The sequence below is a fragment of the Macrobrachium nipponense genome, chromosome 20 (genome assembly GCF_015104395.2).
Source record: "Macrobrachium nipponense isolate FS-2020 chromosome 20, ASM1510439v2, whole genome shotgun sequence".
NCBI classification, from domain to species: domain Eukaryota; kingdom Metazoa; phylum Arthropoda; class Malacostraca; order Decapoda; family Palaemonidae; genus Macrobrachium; species Macrobrachium nipponense.
This window is the reverse complement of record NC_061089.1, coordinates 26,773,777-26,796,287: the sequence shown is the minus strand read 5'-3', so window position 1 is coordinate 26,796,287 and position 22,511 is coordinate 26,773,777. Positions and strand designations below refer to the sequence as shown.

Below are 22,511 nucleotides of genomic sequence, written 5' to 3'. Positions count from 1 at the left end.
TCTAGTGCCTAGCTGGATCCGGTTAAAAAAAAAAAAATGAAAGCAAGGAATCTTCATATATCTGGCAATGCATGCACAGATCAGGTGAAGGATGGTCAAAGACCATTTGCCTATGATCGCGCATCAGTCTTTCTTTTGACCACCTGGGCGAGAGTTGTGTTAACCTCTCTTGGCCTTTTCCCGGTTCATTGCCCGTTTCGTTTCTTTTTGTGTGTGTGTATATTTTTGCCTGGTATTATGGCTGCTTTTGCTCCTTCTTTGCATCAGCATATGTGCCCCGGAGTTCCTGGTTTTCCGTGTTCTCGTTTTTTGGCTTCGGCAGTGACCGACCCTCACATCACATGCAGTAGGTGTTCTAATTTTTGTATTATTACGAATCCTTGCACGGAATGTTGGGCATGGCATAAGGAGCAGTGGAGGTCGTTTTATGGCAAGGGAACATCGGAGGGTTTCGAACTCTTCCTACTTGGGAAGGTTTTGCGCCTATTCCCAATGTTTAGTCTCCTGCAGTAGTCAACCCTCATAGTAGCGTTGTCCCTGCGTCTTCTTTTTCTTCCATTGATTCGTCGATGGAAGTATCGGGAGGCCGCCAGGCTAATGTTTGTAATGTAGCCCCTTCTTCCTCGGATGTTTATTTGGTTCCCTAGAAGGGTAAGGCTTTTTCATCAATCTCTTCTCTTCCAGAGTCTGAGGCGTCCAAAATGCCGGCGATTTGGAAGACGCTCTGGCTAGGGGATACCCTGTCCTTGGAGGGGTTGCGAGCGCATTTTGTGGAGGCTCGTAGCCTCGTACCCCCCTCCCCGGTCTGTCCAGGCCATCCCCCCTTCTCCCGGCCTCGCCCTCGTCGGTACCAGAAGTCAACCATCTTGTATTGCTCCGCCAGTGTCTGCCGCCACTTCGAGGCGGAGTGACGCTGTAGCGTCAGCCCTGTTGATCACGCCTTTGTGTATTCCTTCGCCAGTGGCGTCTCTTTCCCCCTTGCACCGAGGGGAAGCCATGACGTCACCGCCGCTTGTGACGTCACTCGCATTGATGACGTCTCTCCCAGTCGATGAAACTATTAAAATATTCAGGTATAAGCATTTTTAGAGGGGTTCTAAGTATCTGTGGGTGCAGTTTGGAATGCATCCCCCACGAATACGGGGGTTTACTGTAGTGCTTGAAAAGTGTAATACAGCATATTATAATTAGTTTGTTGTTGCCATATATCTGTTTTGATATTATGGCATTGAATTTGGAATGGTACGTACTATTATATGTTTCTAATTTAATGATGCATATATATCTTGTTTTTGACTGTATGAAATGTTATATAGAGTTTTGCAACACTCAGATTCCTTAGTTAGCTTAGGGTTATAGGATGTCCTAAAATGTATGTTCAGATTTTGCATTACATAATTTAAAGGAGTATATAAAGTAGAATGAAAAGAGAGCGAGATTAACTTTGTCCGTTCCAAGATAGAGATTGTTTCCCTAATATGTCAAAACCTCAAATTAAGAGGAACTCGAGTCTCCGTTCTGTTTTCATAACATGTCAATTTTAATTAATCTTACTTGCTCGAGGAGTCTGTTTTGTCGAGTACGTGTCTTTGTTGAGCATACAACGTCATGAATGGTTTCATACTTGTATATATTTTCCGAATAGCACATGGAGATTTCACAATTTTTCTGAAAGTTATGTCATATTAGAAGCTTTTAGAAAGATTGCACCATCTTTTGCATGCCCAAAATAGTTATGAACCCGTCAGTCTCTAGAAGTTGCCCATACAAGGAGAGAGCGAAAGCGATTATTTTAGACTTTGAATCCCTGGCGTTCAGATTCTCTCTCTCTCTCTCTCTCTCTCTCTCTCTCTCCCTCTACCGGCCTCCTCTCTCTCTCTCCTCCTCTCATATCCGCTCTCTCTCTCTCTCTCTCTCTCTCTCTCCTGCATAATTTTCGAATTCATATTAACGTAACGTAATTGGTCACTCGTAACTTTTAGATTTCAGATTTCTTTAAGAGTTGTTTAATATTATATTTAGCGCTTTTTGTGGAATATGAACAAACATTGTACAAGTGTGTAATGGAGCCTTATGTTTTGTGAAATATTGTGAATTGGTGAATTTTTTTAACTAGCTGCAGCAGAAAGAAAATTGGTACCAAGGTAAAGTGTGTTTAAAATTTATTAGTTGCAACTAATAGTTACAATGGTTTAGAGAACTAATAGTTACAGTATTTCATGTAACGGTTAAATTTTTACACATTGCAAATTTGTGTTTTTTGTTTGTTTCATTTGAGGTGATTTTTTTGTGCATTTATTCATTTTTCTTATTGAAGTGATTCTTGTGCATTTATCCATTTTCTTATTGAAGTGTGTGTTTTTTATTTTTATGTTCTGTGTGATTAATGTTTTTTGCAATTTTGGTATTTTCCACATTTTTCTGTGTTTTCATTTGCATTCACAATTTTATTAACTTAGTTGTTTTCATTAATTAATCATTGCACATTTAATTGAATTTAACACTTGTGATTTAATTTGCATTTACTTAGAATTCTTTTTAAGTTTTATTGTTGTTTAGCACTTGTGAATTAATTTCCAATTTTAAGTATACAACTTACCTGGTAGTTACATATAGCTATAGTCTCTGACATCACGGCAGAATTTCAAAACTCTCGGTAGCGCTAGTTGATAGGTCAGGTGATCCCTTCCCCCCTGCCCCCTACCAGGGTACTAGGAACTATTCCAGCTAAGTTCAGATTTTCTCTGCCGTGGAGCCGGTAACTCCTGCTCCATTTCGGTTGAATTTCATTGTCACTCATACGATCTTCATCAGGATGTTTGGTGAAGTACTCTGTATGATTTTGCGGTTTAACGGTGTTGATATACAGCTAGTTAGGCATTTTTGCTAGGAAATATATCTGATTCTAGTTTAGTTCATTATAGGTCTTGCAGCAAGCGCTGCAAAACAAGGTTATGGAAAGCCAGTGTGAATCCTCATACCATTTGTGTGTCTTGTAGGGGTCAATCTTGCTGTGCAACCTTAACCTGTGATGAATGCAAGGAACTAACTGAGAAGGAGTGGAAGGCATGTAACAAGTATGTTAAGAAACTGGAAAGAGAGAATTAGGAGAGCGTCAGCTAGGACATCTTTGGTGTCTCAGGAGTGAGTTAGTCAGGAAGAATCTGTCACTAACATTCCGATTTCTAACAATTCCCCTAACCCAGACTGTAATTCCCAAACCCGACACTGTTGCCGATCTTAAAGTCTAAATGGACTCTTAATTTAGTGTAATTCTCGCTACCATGGAGAAGATGAGCGAGACAGTTAATTCATTGTCGGAAAAGGTATTGAGTGCAGTGCCTAGTTTGAGTGTTGTGGAGGAGGTGACTGTTCGGCCCTCTCGTTCTCTTAGACCTAAGCCTCTGCCAGACTCCCCAGCCCCTGGGAGGAGGCATGCTGACAGTCCAAGGGAGGCGAGCGGGACTTGCTCCCAAGCAGTTGCCCCCTCAAGCAGTTTAGTTGCTATTTCCCAAACTGTTGCTGAGCGCCACCGAAAAGGCAAGTGAGGGAAGTGTCTTTCCTCAGTATCTAGTTCGGAGGACTCTCCGCGCAGGGGATGGCGTTTTCTGGACGAGTCTCGCCCGTTGAAGAGAACATGCAAGCTTTCTCGGGACAAGTTCCCAAGAAGAAATCTATCAGGCGACAGGAAGGTCCTTCATGTAGTTTTTAAGAATCTCCAGAAGTTTCCGCCTGCGCAGGAAGAATTTTCCAAGCGCAAGTCTCCCGCGCTCAAGGGAAAGTGTAAAAGAGCTTCAAGACTCGCTTTGTCTTCGACTGCCAAGCGTCATGATTCGTGCTCGGATTCTCCCGATTCGTCTTCTCCTTCCTGCTGCTTCTCGTCGAGAATCAGCACCTCGAGAGGTGTTTAAGGTGGCGCCAGTTGACACTCCCGCATGTGTACCTGCCGCTCCTGTTTCTGCCAAGTCGGATGCCACCGCTTTTGCGTCTGCCCTTCCTGTTTTCCTTCAAGATATGCAGTCTAAGTTAGACAACATCTTAGGGCTGCTAGGTCAATCGCAAGTGGTGACGCACACTGAAGCTCCGCTCGCTTTGGCACCAGACACTCCGTTCGCGCTCACTCCAGTTGGCGTACGCTCATGTGTGACAGCTCACGCTCCCCCACATCCACCCGCCCCACCCACCCTGCCGCCGACCCTGCCGCCTGCCGTGCAGCCGGGTAATGCTAAGGTCACACATTCACGTATCAACGCACTCACGCCCACACATGAGCGGAAATTGGTAGTTGGCAACAGCTTATGTCAGTGAACCGTAAATGTAACGTAAAACAGACGTAAAATCGTAGACATACGGTGACGGGTCGTCCGGGCGCTAAGCTCCGCCCACTAGGTCGCCGTAGCCCACTCCAGTTTTGAAATGTTCAAAACAAGTCGCGGGTGGTCACGCCAAATGTCACCTGACGTAGCTCCAGGCATTGCGGGGTAAGCGCTAGAGTCACCAGCATCGTTCGCCGTCGTTGTTTTCTTTCCGCGGCGAAGCACGCGGGCCTCCTAATTGCACTGTAGCCTACGGCGAAACCGATTCACACATTTACAACCCTGTACGACATGGCAACGCTGTAGCGTAGTATAAAAGGTCAGGTCGGCGCCCTCAGGTCAGCTGTTGTTTCCGTCTCCCAAGACCAGCAGTTTCCTTCAAGCTCTCCACAGCGCCCTTCAAGGAACCTCCTAAAACGACCAAGGAAGGGACCATCAACGTCACATCTTGCAGGACCTTCTTTCGGCCCGGAAAAGACTCCTACAGCCACTCCTACAACCACTCCTACAACCACTCCTGCAGACATTCAGGAGAGGGAAAATGTCCACTTCCACCTACAGGAGTCGGAGTTGGATGAGATTCTGACTGATGACAGGGACAGAACGTTCCCTTGTCGAAGATATTTATTTCTTCTAAAAGCAGTCTTACAATAATGGTGTAACAAATAATGTAAATATCTGAGAGGAATTCTTATATACATCTAAAAAATATTATCTTGAATAGGTAGAATTCCTATTTATTTCCAAGAATGTTTGATAAGTTATTAGATGTTATTCTATATCGCTTAAATATAAATCGCCCATAGTCAACAGTTTTATATGTCTAAGTGTATGTCTGAATGGTAAAATCGAAGCAAGAAAATTCTAGTGCTAGTCATATATAGTACTTATCCTATGCTCATTTATTTGTGATGTTACATTAATTACATATTAGTATATATATTAAAGATGGCTACTATAAAAAAGTTACCATAAAACTAAAATAGATAAATTTGTAGGAAAACAACGAAGAGACGAGCTGTTACGATGATTGTTTACGGAACGGCAAGCTCTGTTCATAGGCCCGCCCTTTTGTACCCTACGGCACCACAACGGTGGGCGTGTTCTTGACGTGAAGTTGACGTACAAAGAACATTACAATATCGGCGTTAGTTTCAGGTAGACGTCCGACCTTGCTTTCTTTGCGCGTACATTTGCGGCGCAATTTACGGTGCTGGCTTTACGTCCGTTAGCCCGTGTCCTGTTTACCAGCTATTCAAGGTCATTTCACCGCGATGATGCCCACGATCCACATACGTGGGCATACGCCGTCGTGATACGTGAATGTGTGACCCCAGCATAATGCAACCGCAAGTTTCTTCTTTGCCGATTGCGGATCCAGTTCACGCTCCCCTTGCTGGAGCAGTGGGTAGCAGAGTGGATTTTTTGTCAGAGGAGGAAGAACGGGAAGGACATTGTTCTGTCGGCCTTTCCCCAGTCTCTTCTAAGGAGAATCTCTGCGAAGAAGACTTTCCAGAAGCAGAGGAGTCCGTACAGTCTAATTACAAACTCCCACTGAAATTTTTTGCTGACAACTTCTCGGAAAATTTCACTCCTGCCGCCCCTCATTCTCCAGAATCGCAGTATGTGAGGGACACCAGGACGAGTTCCTCGACTTTCTTGAAGCTGGTGCTTTTGATTTCAGCCAGAAAAGCACTTAAGAAGGTGGATGATTGGCTTAGTGTTAAAAGGAATCAAGGGAAGACAGTTTTTTGTTTTCCTCCCTCCAAACTCTCTTCCAAGAGTAAGGTTTGGTACGAAACTGGGGAAACCTTCTCTCTAGGGAGTGGCTGCCTTCTCCCAAGGGGACTTCTCCAGTCTAGTCGATGCAGCTCGGAGATCCGCCCTTAATTCCGCCAAGATCTTTTTTACGTCGTCTGAAATGGATCATCTCTCCAAGAATGTTTTCAGGGTACTGGAAGTGATCAGCTTCCTTGATTGGTCCATTGGTGCTCTTGGGAGGAAGGTCAAGAGCTTTGGCCTGACGGAGCAACAAATGTCAGAATTTGTGGGAGTGATGTCCTGAATTGATAAAGCCATCAGGGACAGTGCATCGGAACTGGCTTTGGTATTTGCGATTGGAGTGCTGAAGAAGCGACAGTTCGGGCACTCCTTCACTGCGAGAGGAGTATCACGTTCTCAGAAGTCGGCATTACTGTTCGCTCCTTTAGGTAAGCGCTTTCTGTTCCCGCAACCCTTAGTAGCGGAGATTGCGGAGTTGCTAGCACAGAAAGGCACTCAAGACCTTCTGGCGCAATCAACTAAGAAGCCAAGGACAGTACAAACTACGGTTTCACGTCCTGCAATAAATCTGGAACCCGAGAAGCCTTTTCGTAGTAGATCTTCCTCACGCCCTTTCTCCGAGACTTAAGGAAGGACGAGATTCGTACCCAAAGCAATCAGACCTTCAACAACCAAAAAGTGAGAGTGTGTACCTCTGCACGCCAGTAGGAGCCAGACTGCAAGAGTTTTGGCAAGTCTGGGAGGAGAAGGGGGCGGAACCGTGGACAGTTTCTGTTATCAAAGTGGGATACAGGATCCCGTTCGAAGAAATCCCTCCCTTGTCGATGCTCCCGATCCCGTTTCCTTCCTACTCGAAAAATTCAGGAAAATGCTCTATCCTCTAGGAGGAGATAGTATCCCATTTAGAAAAGAAAGCCATAGAGACGGTCTCTCTTCCACCTTCCCCAGGCTTTTACAACCGCCTCTTTCTAGTCCCCAAGTCATTGGGGGGTTGGAGACCAGTGCTAGACCTAAGTGCCCTGAACAAATTCGTACGCAAGACGAAGTTCTCTATGGAGACCACCCAATCGGTGTTAGCTGCTCTTCGACAGGGGGATTGGATGGTTTCCATAGACTTGCAGGACGCATACTTCCACATCCCCATACATCCAGCTTCAAGGAAGTATCTGCGTTTCATGTTCAACGGAAGAGTGTTCCAGTTCAGGGCGACAGCACCGCAGGTGTTTACAAGAGCTCTCACACCTGTGGCCAAATGGCTTCATTTGAGAGGAATCAGGATTTCTCTATACCTCGACGACTGGGTTCTTCGTTCGCAGTCGAAGGAGAAGTGTGCGGAGGATCTTCAAGTCACGCTACAGTTAGCAAAGGAATTAGATCTGATCGTGAACCACCAGAAATCGCAATTGATCCTGTTCCAAGTCAGGACTTATTTGGGAGTACGGATAGATTCAGCAGTTTTTCGGGCTTTTCCGTCCGATCAGTGGGTCAGTGCGGGCCTCAAGAAAGTACGAGACTTCATGAGGTAGTCGCAATGCTCAGCCAACGACTGGATGAGCCTGTTAGGGACACTGGCTTCGTTGGAGCAGTTCATATTTCGGGGAAGATTACACACGATACCTCTCCAATTCTATTTGAGAGAGCACTGGGAACAAAAGAAGGTGCCAGATTCTTTTGTTTTTCCCGTTCTGGAAGAAATCAAGTTGGAACTGAATTTGTGGAACTCGGAGGAAAGACTGTTGCAAGGGAAATCCCTCCATCTGGTGAGCCCGAACCTCGAACTGTTTGCCGATGCATCAGATCGGGGATGGGGAGCGACGCTACAGGACAGGGAGGTTTCGGGTCTGTGGTCTCCAGAAGAGAGGGAATTGCATATTAACGTAAAGGAACTGAAAGCAATTCATCTAGGTTTGATGAAGTTCGAGTCAGTCGTCCAGAACAAAGTGGTCCTAGTGAACTTGGACTACACCACGGCCCTGTCGTATATAAAAAAAGCAGGGGGGACTCGCTCCTTTTCGTTATGCGAAGTGACGAAAGAACTACTGCTGTGGGCGGAAACGATCAACGTAAGTCTCCTCACAAAGTTCATATAAGGAAAGCTAAATGTGAGAGCAGACCTACGCAGCAAGAGGAATCAAGTTTTAGCGACTGAATGGATGTTACACGACCATGTATGCCGTCTACTGTGGTCTCTTTGGGGCTAACCGATGGAGGATTTATTCGCCACCAACAAGAACTTCCGACTTCCTCTTTACTGCTCTCCGGTATCTGATAGCCAAGCTCTTTCGGTGGATGTGATGATGTTCAATCAGTTGGACCTGGACATATACGCTTTCCCACAGTTCAAGTTAATGAGAGCAGTCCTAAACAAGTTCGTGAACCATCGGAACACAAGAATGACACTGGTGGCCCCATTCTGGCCAGCGAGGGAATGGTTCCCTGAACTCCTACATCTCCTAATAGATTTCCTGAAAAGACTACCCGAACGAGTAGATCTACTCAGACAACCGCACTACAGGAGATTCAACCAAAACCTATCCGCTCTACGGCTGTTTGCATTCAGACTATCCAACGTCTCCTCCGAGAGAAAGGATTTTCGAGGGGAGTTGTGAAGTCTATTGCAGCAGCAAGGAGATCCTCGTCATCCAAAGTTTATCAAGTCCAAGTGGTCTAATTTTAGAGACTGGTGCAAACGATCTGGCGTCTCTTCTTCTGAAACCACTCTTAAGTCAGATTGCGGATTTTCTCCTTCATCTGCATCTTTCTCTTTCGACAATTAAGGGATATCATTCTATATTTGCCTCAGTGTTTCGACATAGGGGCATTGAGGTTTCAAGCAACCAGGATTTGATGGGTTTGCTTAAATCTTTTAATACATCCAAGGCTCAGTCTCCAAAACTAATCTCATGGAATTTGGATGTGGTCTTAAAATGGCTGATGTCTTCCAAGTTTGAACCTCTGGGGTCTAGTTAGCTTCGGGACCTTACGAGGAAGACTAGTATTTTTCTGGTTGCGCTTGCTACAGCTAAAAGAGTCAGTGAACTGCAAGCACTAGACAAAAGAATTGGCTTTGTGGAAGGAAAAGCAGTATGTTCCTTCATTTTAAACTTCATAGCTAAGAATGAGGATCCTTCTCGGCCATGGCTGCGCTCATTTGATATTTGAAGCCTTACGGATTTATTGGGTGAGGAACAGGAGAGACTCCTCTGCCCAGTGAGGGCTCTTAAATATTATTTAAAATGCACCAAGACAGTTCAAGGCCCGTCTTGTAATCTCTGTTGCTCGGTCAAGGATCCATCAAGGTCCCTTTGCAAGAATGCTATGTCGTTCTTTTTAAGGGACTTAATTACAGAGGCACACATGCATCTGCAAGAGAGAGAAACAACCATGGCGAGGGTAAAGGTGCATGAAGTGAGAGCAGTTGCGACTTCTCTAGCATATAAAAAGAACCTGTCTCTAGAGGCGATACTCCAGGCTGCATGCTGGAGGTGTAAGTCAGTGTTTGCATCATTTTACCTCAGTGACGTGCAAACGACTTTTGAAAATTGCAGTACCTTAGGTCCCTTTGTAGTCACTGGCACAGTGTTGGGGGAGGGAACGTAGGAAGTCATTCCTTCCTTACTTTTATTATTGTGGTGGTTTGGTTTTTACGGTTGCCTGAGAGAACGGAGGCTATTGGAGTTCTCCTCAGTGAAATTAGGGTAAAGATGAAGTGTGTTTTAAGGTTAGTTTTTAATCGTGTGGGGTTAGGTGATCCCTCCTTATTTCTTCGTTGTGGTACTGCGCCCAGAGAAGGGGCATTATGGATGTCGTGTTGCATACAGGTCACGCCCTAGTCGACATCTACTCCTAAGCAACCAGCGACCAGGTCCATACACCCTGCTGTTGCTCTAAGGTTAGCGGATTACAGAGGCAGTAATCGCTAAATCGGCTACCTTAGCAGGTAAGGAACTATTTCAGTCTTATTCAATTCTGTTAAGCAGTAGTTAGCTGTCACTGACCCCCCCCCCCCCCCCTAAAGGTGCCAATGAGCTATATGTAACTACCAGGTAAGTTGTATATGTAAAAATGAAATTTTTATGATAAAATACGTAATGTTTCACGTATACTTACCTGGTAGTTACATAACAAAAGCCCACCCACCTCCCCTCTGCGGACAGGTAGGCATAAAAAATCTGAGCTTAGCTGGAATAGTTCCTAGTACCCCTGTAGGGGGCAGGGGGGAAGGGATCACCTGACCTATCAACTAGCGCTACCGCAAGTTTTGAAAATCTGCCACGACGTCAGAGACTATAGCTATATGTAACTACCAGGTAAGTATACGTAAAACATTATTTGTTCCGATACGTAATACAAACCATCGGTCCTTTAACAATAGGAAGTAGCTAGCGGCAGCTGGAACGGTCGTAAGCTTCGAACAAGGGGAGAACGGTAGTTAACTGCTTGTCCGACAGTCGCGCGCCGCGCGACTGGGAGGTAAACAAATCACTTTTGCTTTCGGCCGCGGGGGTGAAGGACGTGTTCGTCATCGCTCTCTGCCCGCTTCATCGTCGTATGCTTTGTTTATATTGTGTTCTCTACTAATGGTTTGTTTGACTTGAAAATGAAACTGTAAGTACACTGTTTTCATTTTCATTACTTAATTATGAACCCTTGAATTATGTCTCGGTACCGAGGGCGGGCGCGCTCGCGCCGAGTCATGTATTTGGGCGAAAGGGTGTAATTGAAAAATGTAAGTACTTTTTTCATTATATTTTTGCCCTGTGCGTTCGTTACCGAGAGTGTGATTGCGCTCGGCACGAACTTTTAATTTTGTATATAGAATGCAATGAAAGTGGATTCGCAATTGCAATATTCTTTTCATTTTCATCTATTTATTGCATAAAATTAAATTTGGATCAATTTTCGTTCTTACCCGGGAATTGATCCTTACGATTTTTATGTGAAATGAAATCGCAAGTGCAGTATTCTGTTTCATTTTCATATATATTTTATGATAGCATCATATTATTGGATCAAGTTTCCGTTCTTACCCGGGAATTGATCTTTCTCTTTTAAGTTCTATGAATTGAATCGCAAGGGCAGTATTCTGTTTCATTTTCATATTACTTTCACTGCTGTGCGGGGGTGGGGGAAGCGAAGGTCTGCCAGGAAGTCGTCGGAAAGCTCTCCCGCGACTCCCTTGGTAGCCGATTCTTCGTCTTCCTTCCTGCCCCCCGCTCAGCTTCTTCATTGTATTTTGTATTTGGGGTCTTCCTTGCGTTCGGGGTGGGGCATGTCTTCCCCCCGTGCGTGAGGGAACCCCTCTTACTAATCTATCTATGTTACCGCAGGTGCTACATCCGTGGGAGACGACCTTGGATGTAGATGTAGATCCTCACGAGGTTTGTACTCGTTGTCGGGGGCGAGAGTGCTCCCGCAACGAGCCCTGTGTAACGTGTATGCATTGGTCAGAGGCGCAGTGGGTGCTGTACGAGGACACAAGAAGTCATCGGAAAGTCCAGTGACTCCTTTGGTAACGGACGTCCAGTTGTACTCGGGGTCTTCCGTCCGCTCTGGGTGGGGTTCTCTCCCCCCAGGCGCGAGGAAGCCCCTCTAACTAACCCGACTGTTGCTTCCGCAGGTGTGCCATCAGCGAGGACGACCTGGGACAGGTGTGGGAGTCGCTGGGACTGCAGGGAGGGCCGAGCATACAGGGGTTGATTCAGCGGTTGGCGGGGTCGGCAGTGGTCACTCATGATACGGTAACCACTACAACAACCACAATCTCGACACCAGCATATGAGATGCCACCGCACCTGGTGTACACACCACATGTCATGTCGGTAACACCCACGGCTGCAATCCAGAACCAATTCCTGCCGTGCAAATGAGGACGGTGCCACCGCCACCTGGGTTCTTTGTATTGCCGACCCCGGACTTCCGCTGCCCAAAGAATACCCCCCTGGACCTGCCGCCAGTGCCGAGGATGACGGTAGCTGCCGACAGGACGCCTGGCTCTCCTGTGGTACCTGCCGTGCCTGCCGTACCTGTGCTGTCCCAGCCGCTCATTCCCTTTCAGATCAGGTGCCTGCTGCTCATTCACTTTCAGATGTTCCTGCTGTTCCTGGACCTGTTCCTGTTGTTCCTGCTGTTGGTGATGCTGTCACAGTCTCAGGTCTTTCCGGACAGGTGCAGTCGGGCCCTGTTGCTTCGGCAACTGCCCCGGCTCCCTCCTGGATGGAAGACCTGACGTCTGTCCTGCGGAGCCTGGCGAAGAAGAAGAGGAAGAGGAAGAAGGTGTCGTCGTCGTCTTCGTCGTCTGCTGCCTCTCCTTCCCCTTCGACTTCTAAGGCCGAACAGCCGAAGAAGAAGAAGGTTGCCTCCTCCCCCCCTAAGAAGACTCCTTCGGGATCTTCTAAGGGCCCGGCTCGCTCAGGCGAGCTGGGGAGCTCTTCTGCCTGGTCTCCGTTCCTTCGGGAAACGGGGCCCGTCGCTTCTTCTGCAAAGAAGAAGTCGACGGGGACCAGAGGGCACCAGCCTCGGCTGGTGCGTCCTCACCTGGTGCTAGCGGTTCTGCCGCTAAACCAGGTTCCGTCTCGGCCGCTTCTCGTTCGCGAGAAGCACCGAGTGGACGCTCTTCCAAAGAAGACCGTCCAGCCAAAGTTTTGACGCCCGAGCTCGCTCGCCGTCAAGACAGCGGCGCGGAGCAGAAGACTGGCGAGAGTCGTGCACACGACTCTCGCCAGGCCAGTGGACGCTCTCGCAGCGATCAACTGGCTGCTCGGGCTAACGTGACGGTCGCTGATCAGCCACGGGTTGAGGCGAGGAAGGAGTCCCCGCGGCCGCCGGTACCAGCGACTCGACGCGCCGAGAGGACGCTGGCCGGTCTCGACGCGACAGAGAGCCTAGCAGGTCACCCGTCCGCCGCTCCCGATGGGACCGGGCGGAGACGGTGACCAGCGGCAGCTCGCCTGACGCTAGAGATCGGTCTCGACGTTCTCAGCCGAGCCAATCGCCCCAGGCGAGCGGTAAGGCTAGGCCTGCTGCTCGACCGTCACCGCGGGTTGACGATCAACAGCAGCCCTCCACGCACGCTGGTCCTGCCAGCGAGCGAGGGGGGAGCGTCAGGTCTGCCTCTCCCGTACGGGTTGAGGCGAGGAAGGGGTCCCCGCGGCCGTCGGTACCAGCCACGGCTGGTACCAGCGGCTCGACGCGCCGAGAGGACGCTCACCGGTCTCACCGTGACAGCGAGCCTAGCAGGTCACCTGACGCCGCTCCCATCGGGACCGGGCGGAGACGGTAACCAGCAACAGCTCGCCTGACGCGAGAGATCAGCGTCGACGTTCTCAGCCAAGCCTCTCGCCTCAGGCGAGCGGCAAGGCTAGGCCTGCTGCTCGATCGCCACCGCGGGTTGACGATCAGCAGCAGCCCTCCAAGCACGCTGGTCCTGCCAGCGAGCTAGGGGGGAGCGTCAGGTCTGCCTCTCCTGTACCTTCAACCTCCTCGGGCTACGCCGGGAGGAGCGAGGTACCTATGAGTGATCGCGAGAGGTGCGCCGCTCGCGATCCCGCTATGACGCCGTATGGACCAGGCACGGTTCTAGGACCGACCAGGACATACGCGCAATTAGCTGGAGGCGACCGTCAGGGGTCTGCCGCTCTTCCTCCTTCTGAAGAAGGAGTATCTCGGGATCTGTTCTTGTTGGAGGGACTGGACGGTCCTACTCCGCAAGACGCGGTTACTCCCGAGATACAGAGGAATTTGCAGAAGTCATTAAGCTGATTCGTCAGCATAATGACCCTGCGGAAGGATTGCCGCTCCCACCAGCAGAGCCCACGTCTCTGCTCGAGTCGTTTTGGGGCCCGAGAGGGAACCCAAACCGACGGTGGGTCTGCCGCGACCGGAGCTTGCCGATTCTGTCTCGAACCAGTGTCTCTCGTCTCCGGACAAGAAGGCTCTCTCAGTTCTGGCCGGTCGATCAAGCTACTTCCACCTCCTCTACTGCGACAGCGGCGTTTTCTACGTGTCTTCGGACACCGTATTTAAATACTCCTTCGGTCCTCCTGAGAGGTTTCGACCTCGACGAGGACTGGAATGAGTCGGAGGACGGTATCGGCTCTCTCCTGTCAGGTGTCGATCAGCCCCACCCAGACGACGTTCACAGTGTCGGCAGACCCTTACCTACAGTGAGAGTTCGTAACCCTCCGCGGGGAAAACGTTTTCTCCTGACGATACGTTTTCCCAGACTCTGAGAGGCCATCGCCGCAAGGCGATGGCTGCTCCTACTCTTCTCCAACTGCTAGTTCCACTGGGAAGGCGAGCGAGTATCCAATTCCTTCCCCATTCCCTCTCTCCTTACGGCTACGAGGGAAAGGGGAAGGATCCTACAGAGATTTTTTCTTTGTAGGATCCCACGTTGGGGACTGCGCTACCAGGGGGACCTTCGGGTCCTACCTGACGTAAGCCCCGCCGGTCGTTGAGGAGGAATCCTGCTCCATTCTCGATTTCTACGGGAATCGAGAGGACCACCAGCCGATATCGTTTGACGAATTCGGTGGGGGTTTCGCAGACTGCTTAGAATTCCACGGAATTTCTAGCGCATTCAGAGTGTTCGAGTTTTTTACGATCTTCAAACACTTACGCGAGACCACGGTCCAAAGTGAGCGAGACGAGAATCCCCGATATGTTACACGATAACCGGGAACCTCGCCTATGCTCGAATTCCTGGAATTTCTAGCATTGTGAAGAAGACTGCTGCTGAAAGGAACTATCTCACAGTAGGCGACCAACCTGGAATAGAGGAGATCGGACGGGAATATCCAGTTTGGCTTGAACTATCGTCTTAGTATTCTGTTCACCATTGAAGCTTTCCTCGAGGAAGACTTCTCCTTCACTCTCTTTGATAGAGAACGAAGGTGGTCGATCTCCAATCCTTATTTTGTTTTCTTGAAGGAAAGAATTTAGGATGGAGATCGTTGTTCAGAATCCTACAAATATACTACGTATATTAACCTCGGGACATGATTCTGCTAAGCAGTTGAATTGTCCGAGGGGTAGGCGCATATCCTAGTTATTCTACGGATTGCGACTTAGACGAGAAGTATTCTAATTGAACTGCAACTCGGGGTTGCCTGCAACCTCCCAGGAGTTTTCAGTTTCAATTTTATATACTTATGGTTTTGTCACGACAACACCATTTCAACTTTTATATTTACCGAAATTCGTTTCGCCTAAATATAATTGCCCGAGCATATCGTTTTATGCTCGGTAGTTCTAGCCGAACGCATTCCTTCGTGGAATAATGGATTTACCTGGCAACTCAGGATGACGAGTCAGCAGGCTCAACCACTGCGTATTGAACTGCCTGATAGCAGCTCAGTATCAGCTGGGCCTCCGAGATTCACGGTCATGTATGTCTCTCTCTCCCCTGCTTTGATTGACTACCGAACCGTATCTCTGCCCAACAATCATGGACTTAGGTCTCTGATTAACGGGGATTCTCGCAATAATGAAGGACCATCTACTGCGGTGACGCTAGATTCCATCGCCTTCGACATTGCGAGAATTTTCAACAGAGATATCTCTTGGACTCTTTCATCTTTCTGTTTACCGCACGGTACAGAAAGTCTGTACAAGTCTCCGCGCATCGCACTGCGATAATGCGAATGATTTTGCAGACATCTGAGTTTGTCTTCAAAATATCTCGTATTCGTAGGTGTACAATTGCTCATTGTTCAACCCGAATTACAAGATGTGTCAGAAGACATCGCCTACTCTCCGACCTGACAGCTCTACTTCCAAATGTTCAGCCCATGAGAAGCAGTTCTTCAGGCGGGCTTTCACCTGTCTGTTTTCATTACCGAAGAACGCCCCGCTTTCATTGCAAACACGACTTCTCACCGGACAGCAATGAAATAGCGGTTAGCGTTTTCGGTCATTTGTAAGCACAGGTTATGAATCTTGAGATCCTTCTCTCGATTCATATGTGAAGACGTAGGTTGCATTCAATATCTACCTTCGTCTTCAACGGTACATAGTGTTGTTTCTCCGTTAGACTGAGATTCAAACAAATATGAGATGTTTTACCTTCAGGGACCTCGGTCTCTAGAAGGCAATTGACTTTCGCCTGTTGGGTATATGCCTTAAGAGAATCATCACCTCGCTGTCCGGCATTGGTGACAAACAAATACATCATTTGTTTGGTCTCTCGGCATAACCCTTTAAAGGCGAAGGTCACGTGACTTACTCGGATGCTTTGACAACTTGCCTCCTACCGAACGCAGTCAGTCGGCAGCTGTCAGAGCGCCCGAGTCAGTTACGAACTACGCTGTTGACTTAGTTCGGTTGTTACACAGCAACCATTACTTCGCTTTAATAGCTTGTCACAGTACCCATACCATTGACACCCACCATGGAGTGTCGGTGTCCTATCCACTACCGAGAACTTCGCTGCATGGGGATAGGAGGATGCGAGAGACTTCGTTGCTAACGGACAGACCAGTATGGGTACTGGACATCACGAAGTAGAGAAGAGGGATAGGTCATGCGACTATTTCCTTCTTTTCCTCTGAGGAACTGCATGACTTCTCCTGCGAAGTCAGGCACCCAGGGGATGGGATCCGTGACGCTCGATTTCGTACCGAACTTCGTAGCGAAGACTCAGAACCCTTCGGTCCCTGACGATTGGTTCGAGTCGTTCACAATCCCCTCCCTAATGGACTTCACCGCCTTCGATGCGAAGGAGATGCTGCCTTGTCCACAAGAACTTCTCCTTGGCGCAGGTACTGAAGGCAGGGGTCTGGTCCAACCAGACCACATGCCCTTCCTTCTACCTTCGTGTTGGGTTTGCAATGACACAACGTCCTGGAGACTGGACTTTATTACAGGATACTCGGGAGCCAACTGACTCGCAACAGCGTATACCGAATTGCCAATAACGATGCATGCTCGGCAGCGCATGGCCGAAGAACATATCGTACATCCCCCCCTCAAGATATACTTATACATGGCAAAAATAAAAAGGGGAGAGGTGCGTGTCTGCAACAATCGCTAAACTCGAGGCAAGCGGCGCTTTCTTCGTATTCCTGCAGCATTTCTGAAAGTGCCCTACCTTTTGGCACCCGTGGCACGTTATACCTCTTGCTGGGCACGACGCTCGACCAAAGGGATGGCGCCCCCCACAATTTCCGCAACGCTTCACATTGGAATTGCCGCGCAAACACCGCGACGTCTGGCTCTACGTCATCAATGCCTGTGACGTCATCACTCGAGGCGCCAGCAGACCCCCATCTCACTGATAGCGACGCGTGGGATACTTTCGACATCTTGGCGTGCAGCTTCGAAAGTGCAGCACAGTGCTGAAGGGCATCTACACTCTTAAATGTCTCACATGTCTGAAAAACATGCCTCTTTAATACAGGGTCACTGAGGCCTACCATTATTTTCCGCAACAGCATGTACTCTATTAAACACTCCCCGCATTTGGGACACTCAAAATCACAGTCGGTGGCCTTCTGAGCACACCTCGGAAAAATAGTCGCTCACTAATTCCTCGCGGCCTTGTGCGAGGGCAAAGAATTCAGACCACTGAAACTGCCTGATTCGACGACCGCAACACAATATTCCGATGGCGTCCAGAGCCGCGTCTGGGGCGAGGGCATTCCATTTGGCATCTGAATACCGAGCGTCCAGTGCACGTTGCAACGCCGGTACACAGTTGAGCCTAATGTGCAGGACAACATCCTGCGGCGGGAACTTGTTAAGGTGAATCCAATACGTCATCGAACGTCTCCAGGATCTGAACGCTGCCGAAGACATTACCGCCTCACACTTCTCAGGGGGCAGCAGAGACAGGAACTTTACCGGCACGTGCTCCTGAACCGGGAAGGGCATCCTGAAGGGAACGGATGGCACGCTGCTGGTCTGCAAATAACGTCTGTGCTTGCATGACGGCCTGTGACAAGGCCCTTGGCATTGCAGGTGACGGCCACGTCGGCGTGGCTGGGGTGTCGACGTATCTGGGGCATGGTTGGTCCTTATCCTACTCACTGCGCCATGTTGGGTTTGCAATGACACAACGTCCTGGAGACTGGACTTTATTACAGGATACTCGGGAGCCAACTGACTCGCAACAGCGTATACCGAATTGCCAATAACGGATGCATGCTCGGCAGCGCATGGCCGAAGAACATATCGTACACTTCGGGTGATATTGCCCACAGGTCCTTGGATCTTTTCCTTGGGACCCGTGGTGGCTGCTCAACACGTTGTGTAGCGAACCCAGCCCACCCTCGCAGGCTGAACAGCATCGAGTCCTGGTGTGACCGTAAGAATGGATGGTGAATGAGAGTGTGACTGGCTCCTCTTCCCATCTTTTTCTTCCCCTCTACCTGTGGTTAGAGGGACACGGTCGTCACCCTGCTGGATAAGGACAAGATGCAGGTGAGCTACTCAACAGAGCCCCATCCTATCCCTTTCACTAGGGATAGGAGCGTATATCCACCACTTCCTCCAACAAGGGGGAGGAAGTGGATGCCAGCTTGAGACAACCCATACTTTATGTTGCCTCTTGCAAACAGGAACAAGTTCTTGCTTGCTGGTACGAAGAGATACGCTTGCCTCTCTCTTAGTACTCGGCCCAGAGGTCTGACCATTGATCCTGCGGTGCACACCCCGATCAATCGGACAGAGGCTTGGATCCCTCCCTCGCTCTTACGACCAGGGAGGCATTCCAGGGATGGACGAACACCAGTCTGTTCATCAAAAGACTCAGATTCCTCCCACCAAGAGTGAGTCTTCCTATTGTTAAAGGACCGATGGTTTGTATTACGTATCGGAACAAATGACAATTTGTCGAAAATTGCATTTTTCCTAACTATACAAACCTGAGGTCCTTTATATAGTCCCTTCCTCATGCCACCCCTCACTCTGCGTATTTTGCATGGGCCAAAAGCAAAAGTGATTTGTTTACCTCCCAGTCGCGCGGCGCGCGACTGTCGGACAAGCAGTTAACTACCGTTCTCCCCTTGTTCGAAGCTTACGACCGTTCCAGCTGCCGCTAGCTACTTCCTATTGTTAAAGGACCTCAGGTTTGTATAGTTAGGAAAAATGCAATTTTCGACAAATTGTCATTTTATCATAAAAATGTCATATTTTAATTATTGCCTAACACTTTTGAATTTTGATTTAATTTTACTTAATTCAAGAATTAAATGAACTTTGCTTTGTTTTCAAGTAACAGTACATTTCCCTGATATTGTGAATTTCACTTATAAATTTTGAGTTTGATAATAAATTTTTGTATTTAAAATTTTTATAAGTTTTCTTTTTCACCAGTATAATTATATTTGTGTTAGGTAGAAACATAAAGTGGAAATTGAGCTGTTTTCCTTCAGTTTACTTGAAGTGAGTTAGAAGCAGGGAAGTACTTAGACTTCTGAAATCAGGGAAATACTTAGACTGTTAAAGTTGTTGATGAAGTGATGCCCTTTAATTAATTTAATTACACATGAGATTACCTCACACCTATTTTGATGAATTTAGTCTTGATTTTTTGCTATACTGGTAAGTTGTTTTAGGGATCACTGTTGCATTTAGAGTATTCAGTCGTTTAGTACCTGGCTGTTGTGAGGTAACAATTAATGAATGGCAAGTGTAGTAACCAGATACTTGGCACTTCGTCTCAGTACTTATACCTATATGATCATTTTCCATTGAGTATATTTTTTTTAAAGATTATGTAGTATATGTACCTATAAATAATTGCTGCAATGTAACATTTTAAAATCCATTACAGATTCAAGAAATGATTGTGAATATGAGGAATTTATTACAAGCATATCGATATTTGATCAGGATACTTTAAAAATCAAGACATTTCAAAAGAAAAATATTTGGTAATAAACTGGAAATATATTTTGTTCTAGTGTATGAGTATTGTTTGTAGTTTTACAGTTGAATATGTACAGTTATTTTAGTAATTTTTCTTTGATATCTTGTTTTGTTCATGAAACTTACCTGTCAGATATATATATAGCTGTATTTTCTGACGTCTGACAGAATTTCAAAACGCGCGGCACACGTAGTGGGCGGCCAGGTGGTAGTACCCATTCCCGCCGCTGGGAGGCGGATATCAGGAACCATTCCCATTTTCTATTCATATTTTTTCTGTCGCCGGTGCTGTAAACAACTGTTAGCAGTACCTCCGTCTAGGATTTTTGGATTATCTCGCTTCTAAGTATCTGGATTGACTTTTGGTTATCGACTCTGGATTGTTGGATTGGCACACGTAATAGTGGACTGTTTTTTGAATTTGGATTGGCTTTTCTGTGTACATGATGTCAGGATCAAGTACAGGGAGTTTCAGAGTGTGTGTGAGGAGTGAATGTAAGGTGAGGCTTCTTAAACCTTCAGTTGATCCTCACACAGTTTGTATGGAATGCAGGGGGCATGTTTGTTTGGTTGATGATCGGTGCAGTGAATGCAAGGATTTGACCGATGATGGATGGAAGATGTATGAGACCTATCGGCGTAAATTGGAGCGTGATAGAGTCAGGAGGGCTTCCTCCAGGAGCAGTTCTACAAAAGGTAAGGAATGTAACATTTCTCCTCCTCTAACACCGGTAGATTTTGTTTCACCTAAACCTGTGATGTTGCCTCCGGGCCCTGTTTCTGTGCCTGGAGAAGGTAATGCCCTTTCTCTGATTCTCGAGTCTCTGCGCACTCTTGAATCTAAAGTGTTGGCCTTGGAAACTGGCCCTGTGAAAGTTTGTGATCGTGCCCCTAGTGTTGTGGAGGGGGCGTCAGATCGGCCCCATAATGCCTCTAGGCTGAGACCTCTATTGGACTCCCAGGACTCAGGGAGAGGGTATGTCGAAAGCCGCAAGAGGGTTACGGGGGCTCCCCACCGATCTGGCGTCCCTTCGGCAGGCCTTGTTGCAAAGTCCCAGGCTGTCAAGGAGCGCGCATCCTTAAGGACTGTTTTTCGTCCTCCGAAGCGTCCTCCCCGCGCAAGGGGTGGAGCGCTCGGAGAGACACTCGTCCGCTGAAAAGGACGTTTCATGTTGAGGACGCTTCACGTCCTTCATCGCCGCTTTCTTCGGAGGACGCTTATGACGCTTTTCCTCCTCAGAAGAGAGGTAAAATCTCTTCCGACGAGGACGCTGGGTTGCGCGCACAGGCGCGTATCCCTGAGAAGCAGGTAGCTGTACCTGTGAGAAGGAAGGAGGCGTCCCCTCGCCCCTCGCCTTCTTGCAGGTTCAGTCCTGCCCCGTCTTGTTCGTCACCTACGAAGAATATTCTTTTGTCCCTTCAGGACCAGATTTCTACCCTTATGGCTCAGAAGACTCGCCCAGCAGCAGTCGAGCCTAAGCGGAGAAAGGACGTCAGGCTGCCCGTCAAGAGGGCTAAGCATTCTCCTTCTCTCTCTCCTCGTTCGTCTCTTTCCCCGCCTTCGGATCATCGCCGATCTCGTTCTCCTGATATAGCTTGCGCTCAGCAAGACGCTTTTCGCTTTCGTCAGGACGCTTTCTGCGTGAAGCAGGATGCTTTTGAGGATGCTCGGCAGGACGCTTTTCGAACAAGGCAGGACGCTTTCGAGGACGGTCAGCAGGACGCTTTCCATGCTAAGCAGGATGCTTTTCACGAAAAGCGGGACGCTTTTGAGGCCTCTCGTCAGGACGCTCGTGTGGACGCTCGGGGAGACGTGTCTCCCCGTAAGGAGTTTCTTAGAAGTAGTGCTATCAAGAAACATAAGACATCTTCAGTTAGAAGTAAGGCAGTCTCCGTCGTTTCACAGGACGCTCGACGCACCCAAGACGTTCTTCCTTCTGCAAGTGTTAAGGATCATCGTAAGGACGAGTCCGTGCCTGAAGCGTCAACTTCTAAGCAGCGGAAGTCTTTGTTCAAGCCTAGACCTGCTGGACATACGCCCTCTCCGGATGGACGATCACTGGTTCCTCTTAGAGAAGAAGGGGAACATAGTAGTCCAGCGAGCTCAGTGGAAGAGGAACCTCCTTTGGTTTCTTCTGTCTCGGACTATAAGGTTCTTGTGCGACTGTTACGTTCGTCCTTCGGGGACAAGTTTCAGCCGGCAGCTCCTAGGTCTCCTCCCTCGCAACTTTCGTCTTCCAAGTCATTCAAGACACCGGAGTTTGTTGAAATGAAGACTTCTCTTTCAACCAAGAGGGCTTTCAAGAAGCTCCAGGACTTCATGACTCGAAGGAAGGATCAGGGCAAGACGACTTTCGCCCTTCCTCCCTCTAGACTCGCCGGGAAAGGAGGCGTTTGGTATGAGACCAAGGAAGACGTGGGTGTGAAGGTTCCTTCGTCTGCACTTGGGGACTTCTCCAGCTTAGTGGACGCCCAGAGGAGGTCCCTCTTATCAGCTGCAAAGGTGTCCTGGACTCCTACGGAGACGGACCACCACTTGAAAGG

At 48.2% G+C, this 22,511-nt stretch overlaps 1 long non-coding RNA gene across 3 annotated transcripts in view; it reads left to right on the top strand.

Moving 5' to 3' along the window:
- Positions 1-22,511, top strand: part of LOC135223836 (uncharacterized) — a 38,443-nt gene that overhangs the window by 1,881 nt on the left and 14,051 nt on the right. For all 3 annotated transcript variants that reach the window (XR_010316597.1, XR_010316598.1, XR_010316599.1), the window contains exon 2: positions 19,873-19,972. This is a non-coding gene — a long non-coding RNA (uncharacterized LOC135223836). The remainder of the gene's footprint in view (positions 1-19,872; positions 19,973-22,511) is intronic.